The 19,363-nt window shown below is 41.7% G+C and overlaps 1 protein-coding gene across 1 annotated transcript in view; it reads left to right on the plus strand.

Moving 5' to 3' along the window:
• LOC132261538 (neural cell adhesion molecule 2) overlaps positions 1-19,363 on the plus strand; it is a gene marked incomplete at its 5' end in the record, with an annotated part of 79,932 nt that overhangs the window by 17,352 nt on the left and 43,217 nt on the right. The window lies entirely within an intron of this gene.

Consider the following 19,363-nt stretch of genomic DNA (forward strand, 5'->3'; position numbering starts at 1 on the left):
TGCATGTGACGGAAAAGCGACTGTGCTCGCGGAGGGAGGACTTGAGCATGGAAGTGGGTAATAACATTATACACACACCGTGGGAGCAAATTTTAATATTTCATTCGATTGCTCGCCCCAAGATGATGTCCTTCTTCATTTTCATCTTCCATATTTTATACGAAATTGCCACTGTTTTATACAATAAACTATGATTTATCGCCCACATAGAATGTGTCAACTGTGCAAATATAGCGGCACAGACAATCTTGTGCAATACAAATAAATAATACATCTTATGTATACACATTAGAATGGCATATGGAGAAAAAGCTCCACGCGAAGCTTTTCCCTCATCGCCATATTGTACATATTGCCCGGATAGCTTGTATCTCCCATTCTAATAATATTGTATGAGATCTTTCTTCACCCTTCTTAGTTGCTCCCTTGCTCAGCTGCACAGTCTCCACGTGCCACCCCGGAACCCCTCATCGTCGCACACATTCGCAGTTCATGGCGAAAGAGTGTGCCAACGATATGGTCTCGATTGGGTGTTGTACGGCATATTTACTAATCATTTTATAGTAATGTTGTAATTGAATTATTAAATTGGCAGCATTTACAGAGTGATTACCTTAATTATTCATAATCAATTGATGGTGGATGTGTTGAAATGGCTGTAGTGTTTTGTACAAATAGCTCACCTTTCCGCCCACGCTAACCCTTCATTATGTATTCACAAAACATCCATAATGCATAAATATGATCCCACATATGCGTGATTGTAATAATTTCACTGCATTTTGCCATGCATCACCCTTTTCGCCAGCCACTCGCTGAAATTGAGTGGTTGACTTTCGGAATTAACCACTCGATGAGGAGATTTAGCGGGCATCAATGTGAAATATTTGCATTTTACAAGAAGATAATGTGGGATTATCATTGCGCATAAAAGCCTGCAGGTTTCGAATGACAGACACCCTTTCAGTCCATTCGGTAAATTTATCACGCTTCGGAAAAGTGTGATTCCAAGAATGAATTGACTTTTAAAGAGCGCTAGATGACTTTGCAGCAAAAGGAGGAATGTCACCATCTGACTTGGCGATTAAAGAGGTCACGCTGCTCGGGAGGTGATCAAGTGGGTCACAGTGAAGCTGGTCAGACTCCTCCTGACTCGCATTGTTTTCCCACCCGGTGTCTCATCGCCTCCACAGAGACCATCCGCCCAAACCCCAAGTCGATCGTGGGGACGATGTGTCGCTCGCCAGAGCAAATACATCCGACTTTTTAGCCATTCACTCCACGTACAACAAGTTTCCTGGAATATTTTTCTCCATTCGGATTATCCTTGCCACGTTATATGGTTCCCAGCTTTTTTTACTCTCATCTGCCTGCTCATTCCATCCTCCTCTCTGCTTTCCGCCACTGTTCTGCCCGTGAAGACTCTACGGACACACATGGAAACACCCCTATTGTAAATGAGAACATTCGGGCGGAGAACGTGTCCATGGGTGGAAAATATACAAACCAGAGCTTATCAAAAGAATAGGTTGTACATCAAAACAGGGCAATGATAGGCCTGTGCGACCGGAGGGGTGATTAGAATGGAATTAGCTTTGAATACATTATAGGATGGTTGGGAAATATTAGAGTCTTCAGTTAAAAAATACCTACAGCTTATGTAACGTGCACTGACTGTGAGTGTTAGAATAAAGGCCCCAAATTAACTCATTCAAAATTGATTCTCCAAAGGGGGAATTAAAACAATTTTGCAGAAATTGGAACAATTACTATTCTTTAGATAAACATGAAACTTACACAATTTGCACCATTTGCAGATTCTCAGGCTTTCTGCATGGCAGCTATAAAATATGCTCAGGTGGAATTTCAATTTGTAGATTTCTTTCATGAAATTTATTTTTAATTTCCTTTCTCTCTCAGTTACAATTCTTGCGTCTGCACGATTTTGCTGCCATTCATTAAAATTTCCTCTTTTGCGGGCAAATTCTGCATCCCGTGAAAATTGATTTCTTCCCACTCTACATCCAAATCCACCACACAATGCGTTGCTTATGAATTATTTAGGAAGTTTGAGGAAAGGTGCGCTCGTGGGTGGCAAATATTGAATGGAAAGAACCATGTATTGCTCACACTACCGCCCCGAAATTGATTTTCAGCGAGCTGGATTAATTTTCCCTCGGCTTTCACTGACTTTGTCACATTCCACATTGCGTGAAACACCTCCTCGATTGGCCACCCGCCGCCCACTGGCAGGTGCGTTGCTGGTAAAAATAAAATGTTAAATATAATTCATCGTATAATCGTTTATTTGTCGTCCGGTCATGATGTTCAGTCGCCAACAGGTATTTATGCTCGTGTCATTCGCCAATAAATGGTAGGCAATAAACATGTTCATGGAGCGACAATGCTAGCCGTATGCGCAATGCTGAAAAACCTCGTATTGACGAGTGGCTGAAATTCCAAAAAAAAATCCGTATTTATGGCGCAAGTATTTAAATTTTCCTGCAATTTATACACGAGCGCCAATCTGCACTTGGCGCATTAGTTTGAATCGCCCCTTAATCCGATTTAAAGAAGCGATCTCTTTATGTTGTGAGAATGCATTTATCGCAATCTTGAGTGTTTGTGAATGGAAAAGTGGGCAGACAGGATTCGTCCATTCAACAATATTATTGCAGAAAAGTGAGGCGACTTGAAAGCAAATTCGATAGTAATACTATGAAGAAGAGAGAGGCGGATAGTGAATAATTTAGCTCGATGAAGAGGAATATAAATGTATGAGAAAGAACGTCTCTAATGCATTTCACCATTAAGTTGGGGTGTCTTTTCCTTTTCATGGTTCACGGGAAAAATTCACAGTCAGCCATCAAGCGATTTCTATGGCATTAATGCACTTCTTCCCACTCAAATATCCCTCCTTACACGCCATACGTATAAAATCGCCCCTAACAGCCATATCAGAAGTCAGTGGCGCAGCCAAGGGGGTGGAGATAGAGAGTGGTGGAGATATTTAGACGATCGTATATTATCCCCAGAGCGTATGTAATTTAGACGCCAAACATTTTATAAAAGAGTCCCTTTTCTTTTGCATCGCAACCCCTATTCTTTGATTTCCACCCCCATATCGCCAACCATTATCACATAATACAATATTTAATGTCAGCATCTCTGGCGATGCTGGAGAGCCACTAAATATGTTGGATAGACTTAAAGTGGGATGAAACATCGGAAGGAGACACTTTTGCTGGGGCGCCGCCGAGAGTGGATTTTCATGGGGGGAAATGCGAGGAAATGCAGAGAGAGAGAGAGAAAGATGGGAAATAAATTATGAAATTTTCAGAGTCTCCCAGGAAGATTTTCACGGTGAACGATTACCCTCCCACTGGAGCATCCCCAGATCGCCGACATTAATGGGTTTTTGATCCCAAATATCACTCTCAAGGTGCTTATCACTTAAGACCGTCATCCATGCCATATCTCTTTGCTTTTCTTCAACGCCAATTACACATTGTCACCAACGGATCAGCACACATTGTTCTCGCAATCTCACATAATTTACTGTGCTCCATTGTGCCAAAATCGTAAGAACAGGGATTTTGCCGAGAGTGGGACGATTCTGAGGGGGTTTTGCAGATTTTTGCCTCAAATTAGAGTCTCTTTAAGAGCACTTTTAACCTACTCGATGTAATCAAAAAGTGTGATGTGAGCAAGTTTACTTTTAAGCCAGATAATAGACCATTTGTATCAATCTCCGTGTAATACTTTCTTATTGGCCACATTTATTTCCATCTTCAACGTGAAGGCGAAAGGAGAACCTACAAATGAAACCCAACTCTAAATTTTTGAGCTTGAAAGAGTACGGAAAGTAGCTTTAAGTACTTTAGGGAGAAAAAACTTCAAGGAAGGCCAAATATTTTGTTAGCATTCTAGTTAACATTTTGCCCGACTGAAGTTTGTAAATTCCTCGAATTCGGGCGGAACACGGAAGTGTCGTGGAACGCGAAATCAATGGGAAATTTCCGGGGCCATCTGGAAAAGGAGAAAAAGGGGGGCGGGGGAGAGGAGTAGGTGACACAGGAGCAAAAGAAGTGTAGGCATGACAAAAAATCACCCCATTTACACTGAGATCCTATTAATTAATTAATTAACCCAACAGTCGACAATTTCCAACAACAAACTTACGAAAAAGTTTCCACCCTTCACCATTGCCCGTCATTCAGGCCTATTTAGGGGATCCTCTTCTGCCCCTCGACTGACGGTGGAAAGGGTCTTGTTATTTGACACGGAGAGTGTGTTATGTTTAGAAATACTCGAGCACTCAACATTTATGGGATACTTCACATACAAATGTGTAATTGTAAACGAACCTCTTTCAGCTCAACCATAATCCCGGAGATATTAAAATTCTTCGGCTGCCTCCTCGAACTGCATCTCGGGGGGTGGCGAGGGGGTGTGAGTCTCCTGCAGAATACCAACGTGTTGGAGAAACTCACACGGGCGGAGGGTGTGGGAATTTTGCCTGGGTTTTCCCATGGCAAGACTCGTGGAATATGGCAAAATATGGGAATTTATAACACATTCATGGTGTCGTCCATGAATGCATTAAGGCTTCACGAGGCATCCCATGGTCCTGGGACCCTGCCAGACGAAGGGGCGATGGCTTATGAAAATATTTCAATAAGAATTTGCTTAATGTGCTCCACATGTACTTAAGTAGGAAACTTTATTATTCACTCAAGAGACACATTTCCCACCCACTCCGGCTGTTTGTAATTCCGTTGAGAGTTTGTTTGCTAAAGAAAAGTCTCATGTATAATTGATACTGATTTAATAAAATTACACCCCGGCAGTGCGAAAGAGGCAAAATATCACATACAATCTTCCTTTTGATCTTGCGGCAATTAAGCTTAATGTGGAGCAAAATATGGAGCATCCATCTTTCGTGACGAGGGATCCCATGATGTATGTCTTTTGCAATATCCATCGCTGACACTTGAAGATGATGAATTCCGCATCTCGAAAGTCCCTCCATGTCCTCAGAATGAGATTGTATACATCCAGCGTGTGAGATTTTATTAAATTTACTTACTTATGCAGGAGGTAATCAATTAGCAAAACACTAACTTTCTGCCAATGCGCCTCCATAAATTGTCAGGATGAATCAGCGCCACTACAAGTGTCTTCAATTCACTCTTCCTTGAGCACATTGAGCCTTGTTTTGAGCTCATAAAATGTAAAATATCCTCCTTGACACATCACCCAATTGAATTAGATGGATTGTGCCATAAAACATCTTCCCGGAGATGGTTGAGAAGATGCCTCTAATAGAAGAAGTTATTATCCCCTCGACTTAATGTTTGTAACATGCCAGAGTTGCGTTCGAGATGCTTCACAAATTAACGATAACGACACCGGTGTACATAACAATTATGACTATCACAGACGAAAGAGAAATGCTGGGGAAGTGATACACGAGGCATGAGGTGCTCATATATACCAACACCCAGGTTTTCAAGAGTTTCTCATTCATTTTCGTTTGATGAATATGAAATTGACATCACTCGTGCCGGCTGTTGAGCATACAACTTGACGCGCTTCTCTCCCTGTGGAAAATCATTATGCCTCACTCAGGGTGTATTTACTCCAGCTGACATATTAATATCATCTGCAGTGTCTATCTATGCTCTCCAAAATTAACTAATTTTGATATGCCCATCTCTAATTAATGCTCATTTTGCCGCGCTCCACATTCACGATGGCGCTTTCCATGTGAAGTTTCACCATGTTTTCCCACTCATGGCGAATTAATTTAGACCAAAAGTAGCACTTGAGCCAAATACTTTCACCATAGTATTTTCACGGCGAATAGAAAAGTGAGATAGAGAAGGAGCCACTCAAGCCTCTTCGCAGATAAATCTGCGGGGGTTGCTCTGGGGTGGCATGCAAAATAGTTGGGTGGGAGTGTGTTGTTGATGCTGCGATTAATTTAGCATAATGCGAGCCTCGTTAAGACGCCGCCATGGGGGTAATTAGAAAAAAAGCCACTTCTCCACATTCGCTAGAAGATTTCTCAGACGCCAATTCGTGAGAGTAAATAGAGCAACTCCTGCATAGAGTTAGTCACACAATTTAAATTAATGCTAATTGCATTATTTGCAACAAACAACAATTTCTTTTTATGTACACAAACACCACCGATGTACAGCTTAAATGACATTCTCCTCACAGTTCACGTTGCTCAACTCACCCCACGGTGGCGCCGCCCCCTGATGACCACCCCCAACTGTGGCCGATAGACCACTCTCTATACATGCGGGAAAAGATCCCCCACACAAAACTGTGAGCCAGGGTGAAATTAAGATTTAAATTGCAGATGATTATCATATTTATTAGGAAAATACAATATGGTATAAATTAAACTAAACGGGAGCATATATTGTACAATAGTGAAACAAATTAATTTTGCGCTCCTCACGTTCTGCCCCTCCTCCGTCCACCAGCCATGCTCAATAATTTATTGCCACTCTGCCACCGCATGTAGGTAGCTATTTCATGATATTGCCTCATTAGGCGAACGGCGGTGCAAGGAGGCAAAAAATGTTCGCAGTTTTTGCCCTTTCCCCTGCGAAACAGGCTCCAGGTGAGGAAGTGTGTCGAGTAAAGTCATCCGAATGCGTACTATTCAGCTAATTTGAATGTCTTACTGCTCAATTGTGAGCAGGTAGAATAGATGGGCGCTTTTTACAACCAACATATTGGATAAATAATACTCCGAGCGACTTTAGCGCCCCTGGCGGTGGTTTTACCACGTTATGATGTTCAAGCGGGCGATAAAGAGAGTGAATATTTCGCTGAAGTCTGATAATTGATCAATTCTTTAGCGCATCGAGGAATTGCACCTGAGACGAAGCAAAGATTCCACCAAGGTGTCAACAGACACATACAATATTAGAAGACAAAACTCCTGGCTTAAAGATTAACAGACGCTTCGAGAACAACTGTCTCAGTAGGTTTGTCATTATCTTCTCACAACAGCGCGTCTTAGTGTTTCTGTGCTGTCGCATAGCCGGGCGAAAGATTGTTATTAAAAAGAAAAATAGCAGAATAAAATAAGAAGTGCTCCTTGTCCAGCGAATCAACTCACGGCACAGCACATCTCTCTGTCTCGCAATCATAAAGTGCTCCACGCTCTCGCCCTTATCCCTTGGGTGGCAATAGGGATGAGAAGTGTAGTAAATTTTCTCACAGTCTGATACCTTTTGCGAGTTGAGTGTGGAATAATTATCTTTTAGAGGACTCCCGTTCCATTGTAAAATTATTACATCAACTCAAAGTGGCAGGAGACAATGGTAAAAGTTATCTCTTGAGGTCGGACGGAGGGAGCGTATGAATGAATTTGACGGGAATCTCTTTGCTCTCTTCACCCATTGTCTGTCACAGCGTCTGAGGGTGTGAGCCAGCTATATAGCAGGGGGATAAAAGGCAAGACACATCCAGAAAGCATCGCAAATGTATTTGGAATGGCATGGCGAAGCATCCTGCAACTTTCATCCCCTCAATGAGCTTCTCTCTCCGCTCACCTTATCTTCGCGCCAATAGTCCAAGGTATTTGGGAGTTGGTTAGCATGAGAAGGAACTCCACTTTGCCAGTTATGCTGATGCTCGCCGCGAAATGAAGCTGTTTTTAATCTAAGATTTGCATCTTCTCCGTATACCTTCGCCGCATAGCACGGCATCCGGGAGGGAGAGTGCTCTCAATAGGGGCGCTTGGATGCCTTTGAGACACACTGACGATGTGGTTTTTATCCTCTCCAGGCATCGTTCGGTGCGAGACAATATCCTCCCTATCGCTCCCATATTTGCTGGGCGAGGGAAATCGACCACCCAGTGGGTGGGTTTTTCTGGCATGAAATACACACTTCGTCATTGCGGTTTCTCGTCATTTACGACGCGTCGCGATAATGATGAAAGTGTTGTTATTGTTGCTCCTGTTCGTTATACACCCTTGCGCGCCATACTTGAGTGGCAAAATGCCTTTTAGCATGGCTGAGGAATTGAGTGTATTCCCTCGTCACTGTCGCCGCGCAAGAATGAATTGTTCTCGCGCTGGGTAGGAAAATTTAAATGCAAGGTGTCCGTCGTGAGATAAGGCAATCTGTGTCGCCTCATCCATTGGGCTCGTCTCCCGTCTTCGTCCCCACGATGATGATGATGAAGGCGAGGCGGCTGAGAGGAAAATTCTTTTAATGAATTGTTTGTTTTATATTAAACACCCCAAGAGATGGGCCCTAAGTGCAAAGCTTCATCGTCCCCCCACTTTTGGGGCAGCTCATCACAGAAAATTTCCACAATGCTCCCCATATTACCATAAAAGATGTCGAGAGAAAGTTTCTTAAGAGAAAAGTTCATATTTGGACATTACACTCGGAGAAATCCCAGGAATATCGCAGAAAATCGATGGAGATATTAAAGCTTCTCAAGTATCAATTTTCGTAAAGTCTCTCTCTCTCCTTTAAGGATTCTCACGATGAGCACTTGGGATACTCGTGATGGACAGAGATCTGTAAGCTTGTGGCAATTTTGATTTTTTTTTTCATTAATTTTCCGATCAAGCTATTCAAGACGCACCCTTTGTGCTCCAAAATTACAATTTATCCGTAGATTTCCTCTGCCTTTTGGGGGTCATGTGGCAAAGTGAATTAGAGCAGTGAAACTTGCCTAATTAATTTGCTTAATACATCAGGCATCCTCGGCAAAGCACCCTCTAAAAAGGGTATTGCGCAACACAAGGCCCTTGATAATCTCTAATAATTCAAACATGAGGTGATTTGTAGTAAAACTCAATCAGATTTCTGCCAAATTCAACATAAATTGGCCTTATTATGGGGAGTGAAGGGCAGAAATCACTGTCATTAGATCTAATAGCTCTCATTTATTTGACTTCAACTGGCATGTAGGTAATAATGTCCAGTGATTATAATCGGACTAGCGAAACTGAATTTAACCCAGCGAATGCCAAACCATGGGCGATATATTGAGCTGTCGCTGCGCTGCAACTCCGGCCCTCTTTTGTGCAAATTCAATCCCAGCTCAATGGAATTTGGGGGCTGCGGAGAAAAGCTCCCCTGAGAATTTATGACACAAGAAGACCAATAGATTGTCTGCGTGGAAAATCTTTCGCCTCGGGGCAATTTAGTGCTGTGGCGGATGATGCTGCTGGGATCCTTTGGAACCCTCCCACACAGCCATCCTCTCTCCGCCCTTAACTTATTCACCCATTATATCGTTTGTATCTATAGAGGAAATGATAACAATTTTTTGTGCCCCTAAGAAAATCTCTCTGCGGCTCCTTGCCTGGTAGAATGCCTCAATTCAATCTATGTATATAGATTTTTTTTGCTGATTTGTTTTCGAAGCGCTGAAAGACAAGAAAGTTGAGGGATTTTCCACACAAGAATATCGAATGGAAATATTTTCACTATACTGCTACCACGCTTTCTCCAATTGTGAGTTTCTCTCTGTTTTCCTGCAGCACATCTCCGTCCCCGTTCCCGTGGTGAGAAGCATCCCACCCACAAAGTGGTAACCACTGACAAGCTCAATTCAATCCTATTTCGGTGAGATCTTCAGTGTAACTTTTTCGCGTGAAAAAGATTAACGTGGCTCAGGCAGTGTTTTGCTGTGAGGCGAAAGCAAAAACGGCTCGTTTGAAGTCTTTTTTTGAAAGCGCCGGATGAGGCACACACACAATATAATGGAGACCACATAGACTTAATACAGAGGATTTATCTGAGGGGATAAATAGACGATTTATGCGGCACATTTCATATAAAGCATGTATCACTGGCGCTCGCGTATGTTTCTAGTCCTTTGTCACATTACCCCGGAGTTTTATGAAGATGAATGCGAATGTGAGGGGTGGCTTATGGCGGTGGGATGCACAGGGAGCAAGTTGGAGGCAAACCAACAGTCACGCTGATGATGATATTATGGAACATTCCTCTGCACACGGAGACAGAATATAATATCGGGAGAATTTTCGATACAAAGCCACCTCGCATCGCATGCGGCAATCAACACTGTGAGAATTGGAGGGATGAAGTTATTCCATTAGTCCTCCATCCACCGCACATCGCAAACCAGGTGTCGCATTAATTAGGCACACGCGTGTGTCTAGTTTTTTCAGCTTTCCATTTATACTTTGATCATCTGGGTTTGAGGTTTTTCACTGCTTGTCGCTCTGTATTCGACAGGGATATTCAAATAAGCGCTCTGCATAATCGACGAACAAGGGGAAGATAATATACCTTTAATCTGCACACCACTGCCAAACACTTCAAAATTTGCCTGACACTTCTGAACTGGAAGTTTTTAGACTGTTTCCACATTGCTTCACAAAATTTAATGAATTTCTCAAGTCTCCATCAGATATTTTTATAATAATTCTTTTAAAAACGCCTTTTTGGATGCCTTTTTCGATCATAACCTTAAAATATTGCTGAAAGATCTTTTAAGACTCCGTTTGGAAGCTTTCTAGATCACAAAATCATGTATTGTTTTGCCCACGAACTAAAAATTGCAGATTCAAAGGCAAAATTATGCAGAAATTTTTCTAAATGAACATTTTCCAAGTTCAAATGACTATTTTTGAGGTTATGTTCAAATTCAGTACAATTTTCAGTGTTTTTTGGTATCAATCCAAAGACATCCAAAGAATTGAGATAATTTGTCAGTATAAGAAGCTTTGGGGAAAGGAATATTGCAAGTTCCTTAACAATTCAACTTTCTGAAACTCCCGATGGGCTGTACATCACCTCTGACTATATTATCTCCCCCTTGTCGACGAATATAAAGTTTCAGTCAACACAACTTCTGCTGAATATTGCGAGTGGAACCAATGTTAATAGAAACACACTCATGAACATCATTTGAATTCAACCAAAAGAGAATTATAACTACTTGACGCTATTACTGTCTTTTAGAGAACTTTCAGTTAAATGTTCCAAAATCTGTATGAAATAATGCGTAGAATTTTGCTTCTTGTGCTATCTCGATTCCTTATTTTGCACATTCTCTTGGTCTTTCGAGCACACGATTGCAGACTTTCCACAGCGATTTCTAACAGTGCTGCCGAGGGAGGCTGTGGAGAAAGAAATATGCTGGCTGAAGGTGGCATTCTCTGGACCAAATAGGATGCCATCAAATGAATTGGCGAGGGATTGGATGGCGGTGGCAACTGACAGAGATGACAGTGACGATTGTCGGGGAATTTTCATTTTTAGCCTCCACCTCTCATTTTGCCGTCAGAACACTCTATTATTGTGCTCTGGGTGTATTCTTTATTCTGGCAGCGATACGGAATGTTTTTCACGGGGTGACGTGGGGCGAAAAAGTTGGAAGATGAAGGGAATATCTCTGGTGGTGGAATGAAAAGAATTTTCCTTTTTTCATATTTTCGCATTTTCATAAAATTTTCACCGCCAAACCGGGAGAGGGGCGCTTTTCATCAGGGTGAATGCTGCGAGTCTATGCGTCCTGGAATGAAGTCGGCAGAGTGAAAGGAGTTGTCTCCAGACTGATGATGATGATGGCAAATGAGAAAATTGAGAACTTTCTGAGTTTATGGTAATCAGTTGGAATTTGCACAAGTTGAGGCAATGCCAAGTTTTGCCGTCTCATATCCACACATATGCCCACGAACCTCACCATCTCCGCCTTCTGGAGACCGCGAAAATTCTCAAAGATAATTTATTATTGAAAAGTTAAGTAACTGCGAGATGTGGTGCTAAAAGAGAAAATACAACAAGAGGAAATTATCAACAATTTAGTGCACACAACATTAAACTTGCTCCTTCTCCTGCTGAGAACTCTTCCTTCAGGTTATGTATTAATTAATCCATACGGGAATTTCATCCGCAAGCACGAGTGACGATGCGCCGTGAAAAAAGCCCGTGAGAATCGCAGAGAAAACTCATGAGACTCCACACCGGGTGGAAAATTCGTGTACGGTGTGTGTGTGTGTGGGAGATGAGAATGAAAATAAAAAGCTCAAGAGTAATCCTGAGGAAGGTATGGAATAAAAGAATATTTTTTATTGCTTCCCACGGCAGATTTTTCTTTCGTGCGCCATCAGCATGAGAATGTGGCGAAGAAAGGAATTATGACCAAGTACATAATCCACTGTACAGTGAATTCCTCCCATAAATTTATTACAATTTAAATTCACCAGAGAGCAACATATATACATTGCTCTGGGAATGAGCCAGAGAAATACTTCAGGTCCGCCGTGTTCGCTCCCGAAGGGCGGCTCACGGAGACTTTTCCCACATCTCATCCATTCTTTCAGGTACTGCGCGTGGCTGCGACTCTGCACCACTCTCAGGCATTATACAAATAATCTCGGAAACATTTATTGTTATTGCTCAATTTCCACATCAGATATTTTGCTAAGGAGTGGCAATTCAATTGATCATGTTTTGCAATCTGTGGTGGAATATTGTGGTCTTATAATGTGATCAATGAATCTTCTTGCTGTCTATTAACAACGTTTATTAGTACTTTTCAATTGCATTTCTCCTTCCGCTTGAGAATTTCCCAGTTCAAACCCAATTCCGCAAAATCTCTGTGCTTTAGTGGTTGTTGTTTCGCTCAAAGCGAACTTCAGCAGCTGAAAGATGGCCTGAATGAAGAGGGTTTTCGTGGTGAGACGCACCTTTGCCACTTTATACCCAATTCTCTTGTCTATTTTCAGCCACCGCGTTTTTCTTCTGCATGGCGAAAAAAAAAGAGTGCTAAAGGGGAGAGAAGATGAAGAGAGAGAGCGAAAGCCCAGGAAAAAAAATAAAAGCATATTTTCTGCATGAATTATTTGCACTGAATTATTCATGAATGCGTAAAGTGGGAGAAGAGAGTGAGATGATAAAGAATGAGGATGGTCTCAATAGCGGAGGTGCTCCGAGTGCAAAAGATAATTTTTCACCGGCGTGGGGCTGTGTGAAAAAATTATCCTGGCGTGGCAGTAACGCCCTCCACTTTCACTGATTTAGCATTCACCACACAGGAAAATATGATTCAATTCATTATGGAAAACAAACTGATTGTACATGCGAAAAATTAAGCAACTTTCCTGGGCTCTTCCGCTTCAGCTCCGCCACCAACTGCCGAGGGATTCGCCGAGGTGGGATGATTATCAATTGAAGAGTCTGCAATTTTTAGGGGAATGAGCTTTCTCTTCCCGAAAACTTTTTTTTTCGGGAGCTTTCACAATATTGCCATTAATAATGCGGGGGTAGAATGAACAGCGAAAGTAGCTTGGAAAAGGACTTATTGGGAATGTTGTGTGCCTTGGAAGGATCTCATGAGGAATCAAGATGAATTTTAAATAGCTTCAAGTATTTCTTCGTTTTGTTCTCCGAGGAGAAATTACGGTAATTGCAAAATTTTGGCCTGAATACTTCCAGAGCGTATAATTTAAAAGAAATTCTTCACCTAATTATGAGTGAATTCTACTCAAATTACACTTTGATGGGGTAAAATTGGCAAGAAACCTCAAAAACAAGTATGAATGAAGAGTTGTGAAACCTCTTGTTTTATACACAATCGATTCTAAGTGATAATTTAGGTCGTCATGAAATTATTTTTGTATTGAATTCGATTTTCTAAAATTTGCAGCACATTCCCAAAGAAGTCACAATATTAATTATTTATAGCGGCACAAATGCATTTCCCTGGAAAGCTGTCACGGTTTTTCTCTCGTTACTTTGCTTTGAATTGCAATCTCAGATTGCAGGCAGTTTTCCGGGAAATTTCTGTAACATCCCAAATAAATCAGAAGCGAGAGATTTACTGTGGCACGGATGACACAGAAGAGCGATCAATAAACATTTTGAAGCAGGAGTAAAAAGGGAGACTTATGCGGATAGAGGGAATAAGTAGAAAGTAAAACTTTGTGTTTCGAACAAATAAACACGCCACATGAAACTTATTTTATTTGCCATAGTGACAACTTTTGAAAGTGCCTTTTGGCAAAATGTCTATTTCTTTATTTCTCCCTACCTCCAGACCTGCTCCTGTGCCCCGTCAAATAAGGACACGGGGAGTGAGTGGAGGCAAAAAAATGGCATTAGACACACTTCTGCCGTACTTTTTTGCCTTTGACTTTGGGTGGAAGGCAAAAAAAGCTTGAATCACTGTGAGTAAATTGCATTCCTCGGAAGTTGTCGGAATCGAGCGCGGTGTGAGTTTTCGGTAGGTGGAAATCACTATTTGAGCTTTCTGCCTTCCTCAAGCCTCAATGTTGAGCGGTTGTATCGATTCTCAAGGAAGCGCCAAGCCAAAGTGATAGCGATGAGGTGATGGGAAAGGGCGTAATATGAAAATTTTCCCATGAACTCCATGCCAAATAATAACACATTGTAGGACTCACGTGTCGCAACTTTCAATATCAATTCACGAAAATCACACCCGCGATGATGGTGGGTGGCAAAAGAAGTTTCTGGCCTTGGCATCTTCCATATAGTCCCCATCTTGCGACGCCCGGCGGCGCCAAAAGCCACCCCATAAGCTCCCACTCACGCTCCCGAGAGCTGCTTTGGTATTATCTTCACATCCGCCTGATGTCTACGTGGTTGGAAATTGTAAAGGCGTGCGGGAGCTTTTGAGCTGCGGCGAAAAAAAATCCTGGATCTTGTTTGGCAATATTTTTTATTTATTCTAATATATGGCAGAGGCGGTGCGGGGGCGGGGGGAACAAGTTGTTGCAAAGAGATGGAAATCCCAGAAATTAGTGTGGATGCCCCAGCGTCGAGGGTGGCAAGCAGGAAGGGAGCGATTTGCTGGCTGCTCCCGGAGAAATGTGTCTACCAGCTCCTGTAATGCCGTCAGACAGCAATTTATGAATTGGCTTCAGGTGAATGTGGCCGCCCAGACGGTGGAGATTTATGGGAAATATGTATTTGGGAATAATAGAAAATTTACAAACTATCGCTCTTCGGGGGATCGCTTGCAGTGTATCTGTAATAAGTGTGTGCCAAGTTTCGGAATAAAAATTTACACCTATTTAATACATCCTGCGGAGCACATTAATTCACTCCTCATGTGACTCCGTGTGGCATCGCATTTGTATGACACGGAGAATAGCAAGAAATTTATCAGAGTCTGAAATTACATAGCAAGATACACGATATTGAGCACTTTGTGAAAATTTGCACGATATTTAAATATATCACGAATACGAATAAATGGAGATGGAATAATAAATGCGATATATTTCCCGTCGACAGTGCCATGCAGTTGTCTTGGCAGAAGCCATAGCGAATTCTGCATCATTCTAAATGGCAAATTTTGCATGAGCACCGTGAAGTTCGTGGCGCAAACACAAAGCAGAGTGGGTGAATTTCTTCCAGTTTAGTAGTGTGTTGGCAAATTTTGACTATACAAGAGCGTCACTCATCAAATTTCACACCACATTTCATCCCTAATTCAGCCACGAGGAGCTTCCTCGGCGAGCTCCTTCACAATAAATTCTCATCATGAGTAGCTCACTCTCTCCAGCTCTCTCTCTCCACTCAAAATTATAATTCACTGGAGCAGTTGCAGAAGAAAGAACAGCCACGCCGTTGTGGTTTCTCCATGCCAGAGACTTCACGAGTTCGCTCCGCATAGAAAATGACTCTTTTTTTGACTTGGCTTCCTCCAATTCCATCACATTTGGGGGAAATAATCACGAAATTGGAGCAGGAACATGTTCACCTGCTGCGAATCAATTCGAGCTCAAGACAACCCGAAGCATTTAGAGAAAAGCAAAACTTCCCGCTGGCAGTGTAGTTGCTAAACTGCGCGTTAATCAGTCTTTCCCATTATCGTAGATCATTTCAGCCACCCCCAACTCGAAGTCAGATGGTTTAACAGCAACTTTTCTGGCACGCAGTTCATGTGCTCTTTGTATATTCTGGTGAGAATTTTGTGAACAGGACTTTTAAGCTCTCACTTCTGTTGCTGATAGAAAATCAATAATGATAATCGAACTGTTTTCCATTCTGTTACATGAGAGGATCTTGCGATGCAAGCTCTCGTTTTTCTCTGAATAACAGCGTCCAAGTTTAACACCTTCCTGTTACCAAGGGGGAGATAATGCAGGCAGAAGTGGTGTACAGCTCCGCGGAAGTGTTCAAAAACTTACAATATTCCTTTCCTGACTGTTTCTTTTACTGCCAAATTATTCGATTCATTGGATTCCTTTTGATTTTTGCATAAAAACAATCACAATATACTTTTTCTAGGTTATGTAACACATTAAGAACAGATTTAGTGAATAATTCGCATTCTAGCACATCAATTCTTATGCTTAAGTCGAAGAGATCACTAGATCACTCGAACTTAGAAACCTGTCTGGACAATTTTGGTTCTGAATCATCAATTTTATGATGATCTTTTATGTCTTTTATGATCTTTTAGTGATATTTTGAGGTTGTGGTCGGAAAAGACACTAAAAAAGCGATTTAAAGTGGATTCTTACAGAAACTTGTAGAGAAATATCTTACAGAATTTGTGTGCAAAGTCTAAAATTTAAGTGCTGCAAGTGTCAGGCATATTTGCAAATGATTCGGAAGTGGTTAAGGCATATTATCCTCCCCTTGGCCATGTGATCAGTGACTGGACAAAATACCTGCATGACTGTGGGGAAAAGAAAATGGAAGGAGAACAGACTGCAAGCTCAGAAACGGCTCATTATTCATCGTGAATGCAGCCCAATGAGCCACAACAACTACAGCGGTTGGTATCAAACAACCGTGGCGACCAACGACCGATACTGAGGCTTGACTATGCAAAGTGCCACAATGACTGTGGACAAGATGTGACTGCGGCCCTCACTGGCAGCCGGACAGCTTCTATATTTAGAATGCATCCCTCTGCCATTCAACTCTTTCCCGGCATTTTCGACAGTTCCGCCGCTCTTCGAATGACAGTTGGAAGTCGTCGATTATGGTTTGAATATATGGCAAAAGTGGGGCAATTTAATTTTTTAAAATAAATCTCACACCATCAAAATGTAGTGGGAAAAATGGGTGAAAATCTTTAAACAAACTGCCATCAATTTACTGAAGACATCCAAACGATCTCTCCACACATTTCATCCGGGGGTATTTTCTTCTGTTCACTGCTCGTGTGCAGTGCTTCAATTCAATTTCACTTATCAGTAAGTTAAGTTTTTATTTTGCTCCCACTGTTCGCGCGTCTAACTTGATAAATTACAAACGTATAAAGAAAATCACGTTCAAGATTGATTTATTTCCAATTCACTCAACACAGTCCATCAGATCCACACACACACACACACAGTCTGTTCCGGGGCTGAGAGACGCTCTCGATAGTGGCAAGATATCCACCAAAATAACTATGTGGCTTAGCTCACACCGCCAATGCTGTAAAATTTCCAACTGTGGAGATGAGATTTTCTTTCCCAGAAGTCTCCATATTGTGGAATTGTGTCTCCAGTTTTGTGGCTTTGCCGCTCTGTGACTGGCTTCGCCTCCTTTTTTCTGCTCGACAATAATCGTCGCTTTGAGGAGCCGGAGAGGGATTCTCACAACAGCATCTATACATCATTGTGAATTCAGTCTTTTTTGTCACCGAGATTTCCCTTCAAATGCAGAAGCCGGAAATTCCGTCAATGATTTTTTCCTATTGAAACATCTCTCAATAATGTCAGCACTGGCCGAGGGATATTTATTTGGCTCAAGCATTTTAAACTCCACCAGTTATTCCTCCGTTCGCTTTTGACCCCTCAACTTCCAAACTGTCATCCAAAGTAAAAAAAACAACACCGCTGAGGGTGAAAATTATTATCGTACTAGCAGAATTTCAGGAAGGAAGTGCATTTTTTTCGCCGGGCGATTCAATTGAAAATGTAGAATAAAATTTTATGCGATTACCAACTGAAATGGAATCGTGTAATTGTTGAGGAATGAATTGAAATTTTCGTGCGCATTCATATACAGTGTGTGTGATTAATTTATTTCCCGTGAAATGAAAAGCAGCAACAAATAGCTGTATGTGTTTTTGGGCGGTGAATGAAGGGATTCTACGGGGGTGGCGGCCAAAGTGAAGTTCAACTCCGCTTTCGTCGTCAATTAATTAAAAGTATCGCTGGATGAAGTGTGGGTCGAAACGCAAATTGATATTTTTACCATTTATCATTCTCCCCCGGCGATAGGGAAAAACGGGGTAATCAGGGACGCGGGGAAAGGGGTGGAAAAGGTGTGAGTTGAACATGAGTAAAGTGAGACAAGAGCTCTCGATTGTTGCTACATAGGAAAAGTTTTTTTTTTCGCCGGCCAGCCTGTTGTACGCTCCATTTTTTCAGCATTCCCGCAGTCATTGAGGATATATAATTAATGTAGTAAGTCATAAAGTGGAACAGTGTAATTAAGGACTTACTTTTCTCTACTTAATTGAATGTTGTTACAAGGTGAAATTAATGATACAGAAAAATATTGCTCTGCGGTGATCGAAGGGATGTATATAAAAACAACTTGGGGTAAATACATAAATCACAACACAATCCAATAATATACACAACTCGAGGATAACATTCGTGGAATCCCTCGAGGAGCTCCAAGAAGAGAGCGAGGGTGAGAGTGAGAGAGAGAAGCATCTGCAGATGCGAGAGAGGAAGACGTGAGAAAAAATGAGTCGGTGGAATATAAGAAAATATACCCAATTATAGAAGGAGGAATTGAATTCATATGTTATTCCTGCTGAGACGAGGGAAAGAGCCGAAGAGTAAAAAATATCACGAAATGCGGTTGGGTATTGCGAAATCTCATCACGAAAGTATATTCCACTTTATACACAACTCCTCTCGTATTCACCACGAGCAACCCAAAAAAATCCTAACCCTATTCAAAATACAGCATGCATCATCTTGCCGTATTTATACAGGCATTGATTTTCTCAGATGAATGCAAGAGTTTCCTTTCTTTTCGGGGATGATTTGGTGCTAAAATATAGAAAACACTGGAAGATTCTTCTTCAGGGAAACACTCCCCCTTTGTTCCTCAAAGAGGGAGATACACAAGACAGATTGAAACATCAGTTGGCACACTTCCACTCCCTTTCCACGCGATTTTCACATTTTAGCAGCTCACGAGGTGAGATTCATGTCAGCGCGAGGAATTCAAAAGCACCATTTCGTCTTAGGAAATATTCATCTTCTACACGAATTTGCCATTTTTCACTTTGAAAAATAATGCATTGATAAATTTGACAATGAATACTGGAATTATTCTTATTGTTCTCAACAACTTGTTGAGCTTTCCGAGAGCTTATCAGCTTTATCAATATATAATGCTTGTTAAGGTTA

The sequence above is a fragment of the Phlebotomus argentipes genome, unplaced genomic scaffold (genome assembly GCF_947086385.1).
Source record: "Phlebotomus argentipes unplaced genomic scaffold, Phlebotomus argentipes genome assembly contig_15, whole genome shotgun sequence".
NCBI lineage: Eukaryota > Metazoa > Arthropoda > Insecta > Diptera > Psychodidae > Phlebotomus > Phlebotomus argentipes.